The following is a 13,018-nucleotide window of genomic DNA, read 5'->3' as shown; positions in this document are numbered from 1 at the left end:
GCAGCAATACATTTTTCTTAGAAAAATAAAAAGTGTGTTTTTGAGATTTTCAAATAGATTTTTTCATCAATTTTTGCCAGGAAAATTTAATCTCACAGTAATTAACGCATAGTTCAGGTGCTTTCAATTGACAAGAGTATAGTTATAGAGCTATATGCAGAAATATTTTCCTAAAGGTTTGGAAAATCACGCAGTTTCTCACGATTTCAAAGAAAAAAAGTCTAGCATAGGGAAACGCTGTTGGAATTCGCGGTGTTTGTTAACTACCTGGGTATTGTCAGATGTTCGAAAAATCTGACACAACTGAGACATCAAGGTCCAAAACTTAATCAAATTTGTCTGATCTAGGTACAAAATTACGCTGGGTACAAAATTAAGGCAGTGGAAGAAGCGTTAGAATAGTGGTATGAGTGAGATGAAGTTCAAATGTATATTATGAGCTTCAATTACGGCAAAACTGAAAGCATCTGTCTGTCTGCCAATGCTTACGCATTTTTCAATGTAACGTGACCTACCTAACATAGTTTCAAAAATAAACGAACAACAAGGATGATAAATACTTGCATCGCATTACATGCTCATTCTTCAAGTTACTGTACTATTTGTTCACAGGCCTTGATTAACAGCAAAAGTGGTACACTAGTGATGTAAATCCACTTACAGCCATATATTAAAATGTACAAAAACTGCAGATCTTTGGTAACGTTTTTTGAATTCAAATCGTGTATGACTGAACACAGTAATCCCGTTACCACACTATTATTAATTTGTTTTTGTTTGTAACCAATAACAAACATATCGCTCCACATATTATTACGGAATAACTGTAAAACAAATTAACAGAGACCAAAGCTACCAACGTACTACGTAGTTTTGGCGACAAAAACCAAATTATTGCTTACCTAACAGCTGCAGGCAGATCAAAATCGCGAAAGTATCACTATTCCCTCCTCAATATCACAATTTTTTTTAATTGTTTCAAACATTAATTCTATTTCTAAAGGCGTTTAAATTACGTGAACCTGTTGTATCTTCATTTTAGATCATCGAAAATCACTCTCACTGACATGGAAGTGAAAATTTTTTTATATCCAGACTGCTTTTTCAAATTCTTTCGATCGCTCATTTGCTGCATCAGTCACTGCTAGAATCTGGAACGAAAAACTAATCTAATCTGGGTGAAGCCGTGGGTTTTACGACGACACGATAAAAGCATTCAACAAAACTTGTTACTTAAGAATGGATGAGCATACATTTCTGTATGTGCTCAGTGAAGTGTATCCTCAAATCACAAAGCACAATATTCACTTAACAACTGCTACATCTTCAGAAGACAGCCTCACTGTAACACTCCGATTCCTTGCTACAAGAGAGGGTTATGTTATGTTAGGTTAGATGCGGTAAGGTCAGGTCTCGTCTCCAATCTTCTTAATCTATTTTTGTATTCAGGGTGCCTCACGTTGTAAAGCGCCTCATCAGCTTCATACATCTCTATTAATTTTGTAGTTGTCAGCACACACCAATTGTATTTACCGGCAATGTTTATAAAAACACTACAGACGACAGAACGCTGCAGCGATGCTAGCGCTCCATGTGGTGGTAACATGTCACATTGCAGCGAACAGAAGACAAGCGATTTCTTTGATCAAATGTACAGCGAGGCCCTAGATTTGATCAAATATTGGACGACATTTGACAAAGCCTCTATTACACCATCAAAAATCTTTGACAAAGATATTGGACAAAGAAATTTTATAGTGTAATACCGGCCTTATAGTGAAATGAGGAATGCTCAACTACCGGACCTACCGATAGATGGCTCTAGCGCGTGCCGGCCAAAGTTCTTATCATTGAGTGCCCGCCAGAGGTCACTGGTGTCCGCCATATCTGAATTTGGCAAAAAAACTAAGTGTCAAAACACGGATGAAAATGTTTTCGTGCTGCACCCTCATGAGTCTTTTATATTGGATGTTCTAGATATCTAAACATCAACATAATGAAGTGTTTCTAATCTAGCGAGAAAAAACAGTGACAGTTCTGCTATGAAATTCCTAAATTCGAGTGTGTTTTGGAAGTTTGACAAGCTGACCTATAAATCGTTTACTATTATTTTTATGAGTGCTTTACTTATTTGCCCGTTTTAAAACCCTATTTAAGATTCAATGGAGGTCAACAAATTAGCTTACTTGCCAAAGCTTTTAACTACAGGTATAATTCGGAAAATCAAGTGTGGAAAACAGTGAAGGCGTCTCTTGAAAAAAAAATGTTGACATCGTTTGCTTACAGGTATATTTATTGACAACAGAAATTACAACTGAACTATTAAAGTATTACTTACGTATAAACGGAAAAAATGATTAATTTTCATTATCTGTAGTGATGCATTACCGATCTGCATATATGCTAACACTTTAATTGCAACATGCACTTACGAATTTGGCTCTGTTTTTGATCAAAAATTTAAATGCCATGATTTTATTAACGCATGGTGTATTTTAACTGAGTGATAAGGTAGAAGCACAAGTTTTTGACAGTGCTTCAGCCTTTGATAGAAGACAAGAAATACTTTTAAATGAGACAAACACAAAGGTCAACGTTAAGGCTCCTCTCAAATGCATGACTCGTATCATTTGGAAGTTAAGTCTGGTAATAATATTATATTGGACTGATCCATAATGATGTAGGAAGTGAAGGAACTTGTTGAAAATAACATCAATCACAGTTGTTAATTTTAAGGTTGGGGTGTCTTAAACTGTAATTTTCCAGTCTGACACCCAAACAATGACTGGTACCATGGTTTTATTTTAAAACCAAAATTAATTACACTATGAATTACAACCATGGAATTTTATTTCTGTGAATCTTGGTTCCAGTCTTTGACATGGTGTCAATCACTGGAATGACTGGTTGTCATTATAGGGCCCAAGCAGAAAACAAACCTGAAAGCGAAAGCTGCAGAAGCTGGCCAGACAGGCACCCCAATGGCTGCTACAATCTGTGTGAGACAAGGGTGACATTATATTGCAAATTTAGTATAAAAAGTTCCATATTGTCTGAATTTGTCCTATGCTGACAGGACATTCGAGTCCAGTCAATTTTGTTATCTGCAAAAGTACAGTAGCCAATACCAGTGGCACAAAGGTAGTGCCTAATTACAAACTATCCTGTAACAACAGAAGTATTGCTGGACAATGTACAGTAAATAATATGTAATAACCTGAGAAATTCAGAATTGGTTTGAAGAAATAGAACAGTATTTGGAAAGAGAGTAACATTTTGAAAATAACAAATAATGCAAGTAGAGTTTTCAGTTCTTATGAAAGCTCGCAAATTCCCCCCCCCCCCCCCCTCTCCTCCATTCTCAAGGGAAAAATGTGATAACATAAAAGTGCAAGAAAGTTGTGTACAATGTTGGAAATGATGAAAAGGAAAATCTCACTATGCTTTTTACAGCATATGCTGCTGTAAAGCTTGCTGCTCCTAAGAACATGCTTTTCTCCCTCCACCCCCTCCCTCCCCCCCCCCCTCCCTCTCTCTCTCAGATTTGTTTTCTGGTACAGATGTCTGATACAACTATTCCACAGCAAAGCTTACTTTCAATAGGTGTGGTACCAGTGCACTCCCATAGGATAACAGAATATTATGTCCTCTAGGAATCACATTGGGTACACCACATAAACTGTACAGCAACTACAATGTTTTGTGAGCAAGTAATACCAGTCAGTATCTTTAATTTTAACATAATTCTTGACTCCCATAATTACCTGCTTATATGTGTGCTTGTACTACAGGTTATTGGTAAAGCAAATACTAATTGGATAGGTCTTCACAATTTTAATACTTAGCAGAAATTCTGAAAAAAAAAGTAAATTGTTTTATTACTGTATCACCTCTATGGTGAATTAAGAGGTACTGACTGGTTTCTTTGAACATTTAATAGAAGCCTTCTTTTAACCTGCTATTGATTAAGAGCCATTCCAAGTTCTGTACAGAACAATCTTTCACATTTTTCATGACGTTTGTTATTCTGTACACTAATATTTCTTCTTCTAAATGGTAAATAATGCATTCAGACATTGTTGGTATTAAAGGTAATTCATGAAATAAATTATACTTAAACCAGAAAATTAAAGGTTCCACATGGCACATGAAAAGTAACTGACTACACCCATGTATGTACAGATTCCAAATTGTCTGTGAATTTGAGTTACAAACTTTTTAAATAGAAATATGAAGAGCACAATACTTTGGGTCTACAATAACTCAAATGTAAAATAATTTAGTTTCCTATGGGAAACTTGGTTCTTTACAAGACTTGTGCAACTGCTTTCACTCTTAATGGAAAACTAAATGGTTTATGTTAAAGTTAACTAGCAAAAAGTGTAACCATTGTTACATATTTTCTGTGAAGTAAGATTCCTTAATGTTAATTCCTTCCTTTGGCATCATAACTTGATAATTTCAGTTCCGTATGGGACATATGAACTAACAAAATGACATGCTTTTATTACTATGACCAAACAAAATCTTTTTAACATGTAGTACACAGTTCAAATCAGCAAAAAGTGTAACCGTGTAATTAAGGTAAATGTTCATGAAAATTAGGCATGTAACATGAATACTGAAATTTCCTAGATTTCCAAGTGTAACTGTAATCACTGTATTCTGTACTTTGTAGTGCTAGAAAGATAATTACATATGATTATTTGCATTCTCCCCGCCCCCCCCCCCCCCCCTCAACACAGGAAAATATAACAGAAAGACCTCCTAGCAAAATAAAGACAAAATTCACAATATTAGGTTTTGCCTGACTCAGGCCCCCTTATTATTGAGTGGTTCTAAAGTAATAAGAATGCTTACGATCAATTGGAACATTGTGTTCATTCTAGGAAGTATTAAAGCAAAAGTTAACAGAGTAACAATTTTATTGCTCTTATGTTGCAGAGTATCCACAAACATTACTTTTTGAAACATAGGGCCACTGCATACTCCATTAGATCACACCCATCCTATGATTAAACTGTTTTCTTAAAGTGATAAATTCAAGTTGACGTAGTTATTGAGGGAAATATTTTCTCACACTGAAAGCCATCTGTCAAATAAGTCCCAGAACATAATTTTTTCATTAATTTCACACAAATCACCAGTTTTTAATGCAAGTGCATATTTTGTAACACCAAACATCTTAAAATAAGCTTATATAATAAACAATTATAATTTTGTTACAATATCTACACAGGATGTAAAGAGTTAATTTTACTTCAATGTGATTCATCCTTTCAAGTTCATCATTGCACAACCACAAATCTATGTACAAAATAGTTTTAAAAAAATCTGTCAAAATGTCACACCCATCTGCATGGAATGTCCCATTACATAATCTTTTCCAATTTCAGCACTATACATGATTAAACAATATGAGTTTATTTAACTTCTGCCTTATACTTGATTTGTTGTTTAAAATTTTCTCACCAGACATTTTTCTCCATATGTTTTTAAGCATATGCAGGAGTACAGGGATGCAATCTTACAAACAAATTGAGTCTGATGTAATCCTCAATCTCAATTTCATAATGGTAATCATGACCAAGAGCAGCAGACGGCTAATCTACAATTTTATTTTTAACACAATGCAAAATCGTGGCCTGAATATACTTCTGTTGCATACCCCAGCAATCACAAACATCTGAAACAGTTTCTCTGAATATTCTACAACAGGGTACACGCAGTCACTTGTTTCAACCAGTTTTCCCCAGTTAACAAAATTTCACAAATGCATTTTTATTGGCCATATTGGCAAAAGCATAGAGAGCATCACATTCTAAGGCAGATTTAACTACTGGTGGCTTCCGTATGTGAAGACAGTCTTTGTATGTGATCTGCCTTGACAGGTGCAATGACACATACCCTGCAATATAATAGAATATTTTTTGCTTGTAAAATGAGAACTTAATCTTATCATCAAGAAGTGCACACCACTTCTCTACTTCATTTTCTGCAGCACTTTCATCACTTTCTACTACATGCTTTCTTGCATGAAAATCATAAACAGGTGGCAAACAACACACATTAAAATTTGAGCAATTCCCATTCATTGCAGTGACACTGTTACCTAAGAGCAACTTTTTCATGGCACATTTGAACTGGTATGCATTTGGATTGTTGTTCCAACCACCTCTGGACAGAATGCAGGAAAAAAAAGCACTTTGTGGTCTTGTGACAGTTTATATGTTAGCAAATACTTCAGAGGAGATTCAACACGAAGCATACTTGCCAGAGCTATGTGCCTGACTGATTGCGTATTGAAAATTATCCCAAAAGCAAAAGTATTTCTTGCATGGAGCAGCAATGGAACACCAATGATTTTTAAGCTTTTGATATAATTTTCAGTGTCTCTGAAAATACCAAGCCAATAAGATTGGTTGTCAAGTCTCAGGGGACTCTTATACCTTTTACCTAATGGATTTCTGGAGTTCAGAATATAAAAAATCCTGTCAATATAATAAAAAAATTCTACTGTTGCTTCACTTCCTTTAAGATTTGGATCACCAACCCTCCTCAAAAACTCTATACTATCTGCCACACTAGAACTCATAGTCTGTGCAGCTAATGAAACATTCATTTTTCTATTTAAATAACTTACATGTTATCCTGATAGTTTGTTGGCAAATGTCATACCTTCTTGTTACCTTGTTCAATTGCTCAATGAAATGCCATCTAATAATGGCAGTTGGAGACTTAATAGCAGATACTTCTGCTAGAGCATTTCTGGATAACTTAATCATATGACACGTCCAAGATACAATAAACATTGTATTTTTCCACAGGATGAGGAATGTGGCTTTTAAAATCACCGTTGTAAAAGTTTAAAGTACAGCCATGTGAATGTAAAGTGCTTACATTTACCTTGTAGCCAACACGTGTAACACCAAACCCTAATGCCAGAACGATGCAGCCTCTCTAAAGCAGATTTTATCAGTGTGGCCTGATTATTTGCCTGTGCACCATTGATAAAGAAACATGCAATCGGGCATTTAAATTTGCCTTTAATAGAGACAAGCATGAAAACCAGAGCCTCAGATGCCTCTATTACTTCTTTTGACTGAGGCACTTCCCCACCAAAGTCTAAAAAATCTGTGTATAGCTTAGTTCCTTGGTCCCAAACTACTTGCTTCCTAATTGCCATACTGTCTACAATTAGACATGAATCACTGAACTGGTCCCTTACAATTGGGTTCAAATCAATGGACTTAAGAACACTTGCCACCCATTTGGAAATCAATGATTTATGGGGCAGAGGCATTAATTTTTGCAGGTATTCATATGCTGCTGGTGAATAAAAGTACACAGCCATAGCAAACATTTTTCACATTAGTTGTGTATCTATTACCCTTTGACGAGAGAGAATTGTTCACTAAATTGCACACTGATTCCACTTGTGTTCCTTTCTGATGATGGAGGAAGTTATGTAACTTCTCAGGATGATGCCGTGATCACTCGGCTTAGCCCGACGATCACGGAGGAGGAGGTGTTGGTGGAGCTCAAGGCGCATCCCACAATGGAGGTGCGGGCCGTCCGCTGCATTTTCAACTCGGCCAGCCCCACCCGCCTTATGCGGGTTTTCTCCGAGGACGCCCCCTCCATTGACCATCTCCTGACGGAGGGTGCCCTCCTCTTCAACCAGCGCTACAAGGTCGACCCCTCCCGTTCCCCTCCTCAATCCCTGCGCTGCCAGAGGTGTCTGCGCTATAACACACACCCAACAGCCGAGTGCCGCAAGGCCCCCACCTGCCCGCATTGTAGGCAAGCGCACTTCCTCCGGCAGTGCCCTAACCTTCAATCCCCCCCTCCTGCAATACCTGCAATCTCCCCCATCCCACCTACTCCCAAAAGTGTAAAGCCCGACCCCCTCCGACCACTCCTGATCTCACCGTCCCTGTCCGTCCTCTGGACGCCCCCACCCCTCCCGGCAATTCCCTTCGCCCGCCCCCTACCGCTGAGGACATCATCAGATTCCTCACCATCGTCCTTCAGAATGTTCATCCTTTTCAGCACCCCCCCACTCACCAACAGATATTCCTCGCTGCCCGTTCCATTTTCCAACTCAAAATGAACGCCACCTACTCCAACAACCAGGCCCATTTCACCTTCTCCCGTCTTGACACCCTTGTCTAAATCCCTGACATGGTGCGACAGCACCATATTCTTTTCAACAATATCCACTCCCTTCCCACCAACAAGAAACTCTTCCTGCACACCCTTGCCACCCACCATGTGGATGCCTTCCTCCTCAAAGAAACCTTTCTCCAATCCCACCACACCATCCACACTTCGCCCTACCTCCTCCACCACTCCGATAATCCGCTCACGATAGCGCGTGGTGGAGTTGCCATTGGTCACCACCACCAGATCCCTGTTCGGCTCCAACCTCTCCTTCCCGACCACACCGAACAACTGATCCTTAGTCTCTTCTTCCCTGGCCTTACCGTTAACTGCGCCTCCATCTATGTCCGCCCTAACCTAACGCCCCTATTCCCTTCGACTTCCTCTCCCACATTGACCGTACCTTCTCCTCCTACGTGATCGCCGCTGACCTCAACATCCATAGTCGTTCCGCCGCCCAGTTACGGCGGTGGCATTGGTTCCTCTCCTCCCTTCAAGATGACCTCATCCCCATCCAACAGCACACCCGTCCCAAATCCAACTCCACTCCCGATGTTATCCTTTCCTCCCCCAACCTCCTTGGTCACATAACGATGGATGTCCTGGAGCCTATTGGTAGCGACCATCTCCCTGTCCTCACTGTTTCAGATGGTCGTCGCCCCTGCCCAGACCCTCGCAATGACCCTCCCCCTGAGTACATCCATGAATATTCCCGTGCCAACTGGAATGCCTACCGGGATACCGTTTCCACCCAGGCCGATAGCCACCCCTTCACCTAGCACCACCCTGACGATGTAACCCATGCCGCCTCCTTTCTCCAGCAGACCTTGTCTGAGACCATGGAGGCCCACGTCCCTACTGTCGCCATCCACCCCCACCGTCCTACCTTACCCCCACAGGCCGTCCTCCTCTGTGAATCCCGCCGTCTCTACCATGCCTTCCTCTGCACACGTGACCCAGACACACTACGACGCCACCGGCAACTCCAGCGACAAATTCGTAATTTGCTCGCGGCTAAGAAACGCCGGGACTGGCGACAGACATGCACCCGTTTAAATGCTATCCTATCAATTCGTCCAAGTTCTGGTCAACCTTCCGTTGCCCTACCGGAACTAAACCCTCCCTCTACTATCCTCTTCTCCATGATGATCACCCCTTCCCAGACTCCCTTAGTAAGGCCAATCACTTTGCCTCTAACCTCTCCGATGTGTTTTCCATCCCCGATGATCCCCCATTCGATTACTCCCTCTTCCCGGATGTCCGCGATCAAACTGACACCTCTGTCCCTCCCCTCACACCTGGTTTCCAGTACTTGGACAACATTGCACACACGGAACTCTGCCCCTATCACTCCACAGGATCTCATTACTACACTCCGCACAAAACGCAACACCGCTCCTGGTCACGATCGTGTCACCTACCGTCACCTTCATAAAGCTCCTGTCGCTTTCCTCTCCACTCTGGCTAGGCTCTACAACGTAGTCCTGTCCACCGGTTACTACCCCGACCTGTGGAAAACCTCCCGTATCCTGATGTTCCTTAAACCTGGCAATCCGCTGTCCCCTGTCTCCTCCTACCGTCCCATCAGCCTTACCTCAGTCTTCAGCGAGGTCCTGGAATCTATCCTCACCCGACGCATCCACCAGCATCTCCGCCAGCACCACCTCCTTCCCGTTACCCAGTGTGGCTTTCGGCCGTCCTTCTCTTCTGACGACCTTCTCCTTCACCTCACTCATCTCCTTTCCGACCAGCTTTATTCCCGTCGCTCTTGGCAGAACCCCGGGCTCGCACACGTTACGTGGACTTTCGCGCGCTGGAGATGATCGCCATCAGTGTCTCGTGTGTGTGATGTCGTTTTGTGTTTTTAGTGTCCGCCGTCACGCTTCTACGTTCACTTGTGCCGTCGGATTCAACAGTGTTATGTGGGCCGTGTCAACGTGTTTTCAGTGTCGTTATTGTCGAGTGTGAACAGCTCCATGTTTTTGGTGTATCTGCGACCACTATTTTTTGCCCGTCACTATGTTCATTTTAGTACTCCATTATTGTACTGTTATTGTCAACACTATGGCTGAAGAGCGATATAGCATGCCGCTGTCAGCCTGCCTGATTGTTCAGTTATTAAAATAACAATAAAGGAAAAAAAAGACGTAATCATGTTAGATAAATCCTTGCATACCGGCCGTGGCTATCATGTAAGTTACAACGGTAAATAGTTATTGACTAAAAGAAGTCTGTCACTTAGTTAACATGGGTTGGAGGCATAGCATGAAAGTATTTTGGACTATTGGGTTATTAAGAAAGCTTCGAGTCCTTACTAAAAGGTTGAACAATATTTTGGGGGATGAAGATTGTACCATAAAAAAATGATACAGAACCAAACTATCGACCTACAATAAATATAAATCCGTCCAGGTGATAGCAGTGTCACCTGCTGAGGAATAACGTAGTCCAGCACATGCACGGTATATGTTGTATCGGTGAGCATGCTGTCTGTGTGTACAATGTGGAAGGTACATGATCTATCTGAGATTGGGCAAGGGCAGACTGTCACGGCCCGGAGGCTTGGCACGAGCATTTCGGAAACAGCACAACTTGTCAGGTGTTCAAGGAGTGCTGTGATTAGTGTCTACAACACATGGCGAAACTGAGGTGGATCCAAGTCCAGATGTCAGAGGGTTGGGTGGCCACCCCTCATTACAGATGTTGGACATTGTAGGCTGAGTAGACTCGTAAAACAGGACAGGTAGCAACCTGTGCCCTCGGACGTTAATCTGAGAAGAGTACAAGTGTGTCTGAACACACAGAAGACGGAACGCTCCTAACGAAGGGCCTCTGCAGCTGACGACCCTGGCAAGTGCCAATGTTAACATTATAATGTCGGTAACTACGACTGAAATGGACTCGTGGCCATCGGCATTGGACATTGGGGTAGTGGAAGAGCATTGCACAGTGTGATGAATCCCAGTCTTTCAGGGAACAGCTCCTTGACACCCATACTTCAGGATGGATACAAGCTGGTGGCAACTACATTGTGCTCTGGGGAACTTTCATGTAAACATCCATGGGTCCAATGGAGCTTGTGGAAGGCACCATGAGGGCCAAGGAGTATTGTACACTCGTTGCAGACCACATAGTTCATGATGTTCATGTTTCCTGATGGCAGTGACATTTTTCAGCAAGATAATGCACCATGTCACAATGAAAAGAGTGTGACACAGTGTTACAAGGAATACAGTGGCGAGTCCCAATTGATGTGCTGACCCCCCCAACTCTCGAGATGTGAACCCGATCAAACCCATCTGGGATGTGACTGAAACTGGCATCAGAGCTCATCACCCCCCTTACAGGAATTAGGTGACTTGTGTGTGCAGATGAGGTACCAGCCAGCCATTCGGCAGGTGGTCATAATGGTCTGGCTGATCAGTGTTTGTAGGTTAGAAACAAGAGCAGGCCTAGTACCAATCATTGTGGCACTCCATGTGTTATGTTCCTCCATTCTGAAGTTATTTTCAAGCCTGAGGTACAGTCTGTTCCTGTCATGAAGGTAAGGTCCCATCCATGCAAGAGAGACACCATTACTGCTGTAATGCTTTATTTTGAAAAGTATAACTTTGCGTTCCACACAATCAAAGGGTTTGGTTGGGTCACAGAATATGACAATAAGATTTTTTTCTTGTTTAGCTCCGCTAGCTAAGACTTTATTTCCGAGGCCTTGTATTGCTTTGTGTGTGGATAATCCTTTATAAACGCCAAACTGGGAGGCAGTTAACAAGTTCTCTTCAGTTAATTGAGTCCGTATTCTATCACATGCCACTTTCTAAACCACTTTTGAAAAGCCTGGAAGGAGTGATATAGTTCTGTAATTAAAAGTGATTTTCTGTGTTTGTCCAGTTTCTAGATTGGTGTGACAGCATATTTATGTCCGTCAGGAAATATGCTCTGAGTGATTTACTGATTGTTCATAAAGATAATGCTCTCAAACTCAGCACAAGATGTCAAAACTGTTCTAGAAACACTACAGCAAAATTACTCCTTTTTATGGCCTGATTAATTCCACAATCAAGTGATAATTAAATGGAAACCCTAGCTGCAACAAGGCGTTGATATACTTCATTGGGGACATGTTGAAAATGTGTGCCTTCACTGGGACTCAAACCCGGGACCTCCTCCTTACATGGCAGACGCTCTATCCATCTGAGCCACCGAGGGCACAGAGAATAGTGCACCTGCAGGCACTTATTCCTTGGATGCTCCCTGTGAGATGCACATTCCCAACATGTCCACACCACTACATTCGTAGTGCGCCTAATAGATGCTTGCCCATCATTCACATTACTCGTGGCAGATTAATCTACCAAGTCCCGTACAAGTTCGGGCATAGTGTGTGCGTTCACACAAGAAGGTCGATGGCCAGGAAGCCATATTTTTTAACTATATATGACGTTAGTATCTGTTCACGAAAGAACAGTTACCGTAGATGACCATGCACCTTTGATAGAATGAAATGATAATTAAGTGGACACCCTAGCTGTAACCAGGCGTTGATATACTTCATTGGAGACATGTTGAAAATGTGTGCCCCAACTGGACCTCGAACCCGGGATCTCCTGCTTATACGGCAGATGCTCTATCCATCTGAGCCACCGAGGGCACAGAGAATAGTGCGCCTGCAGGCACTTATCCCTTGCATGCTCCCTGCGAGACACTCATTCCCAACATGCTTAACCTTTGTTTCTGTTCCCAAAGGCCAAGACCCATCTTTGGATGTGACACTTTATTCTACCATTCCCTCCTTAAATTCCAGACTGAAAAATCTGTACTCCTTACCCACCTTGCCCTTGACAAATAAACTGCC

At 41.7% G+C, this 13,018-nt stretch overlaps 2 long non-coding RNA genes across 9 annotated transcripts in view; one reads left to right on the top strand and one right to left on the bottom strand.

Moving 5' to 3' along the window:
• Positions 1-1,335, bottom strand: part of LOC126212910 (uncharacterized) — a 46,638-nt gene extending 45,303 nt beyond the window's left edge. Inside the window, exon 1 of the long non-coding RNA XR_007540996.1 lies at positions 1,254-1,335. This is a non-coding gene — a long non-coding RNA (uncharacterized LOC126212910). The remainder of the gene's footprint in view (positions 1-1,253) is intronic.
• The window catches only part of LOC126212898 (uncharacterized), a 1,289,673-nt gene that overhangs the window by 256,850 nt on the left and 1,019,805 nt on the right, over positions 1-13,018 (top strand). The gene's annotated exons all lie outside the window — the stretch shown is intronic.

This window comes from Schistocerca nitens, chromosome 11, assembly GCF_023898315.1.
Source record: "Schistocerca nitens isolate TAMUIC-IGC-003100 chromosome 11, iqSchNite1.1, whole genome shotgun sequence".
Taxonomy (NCBI): Eukaryota; Metazoa; Arthropoda; class Insecta; order Orthoptera; family Acrididae; genus Schistocerca; species Schistocerca nitens.
The sequence above is the reverse complement of the archived record's forward strand: the minus strand, read 5'-3'. Positions and strand labels throughout refer to the sequence as shown.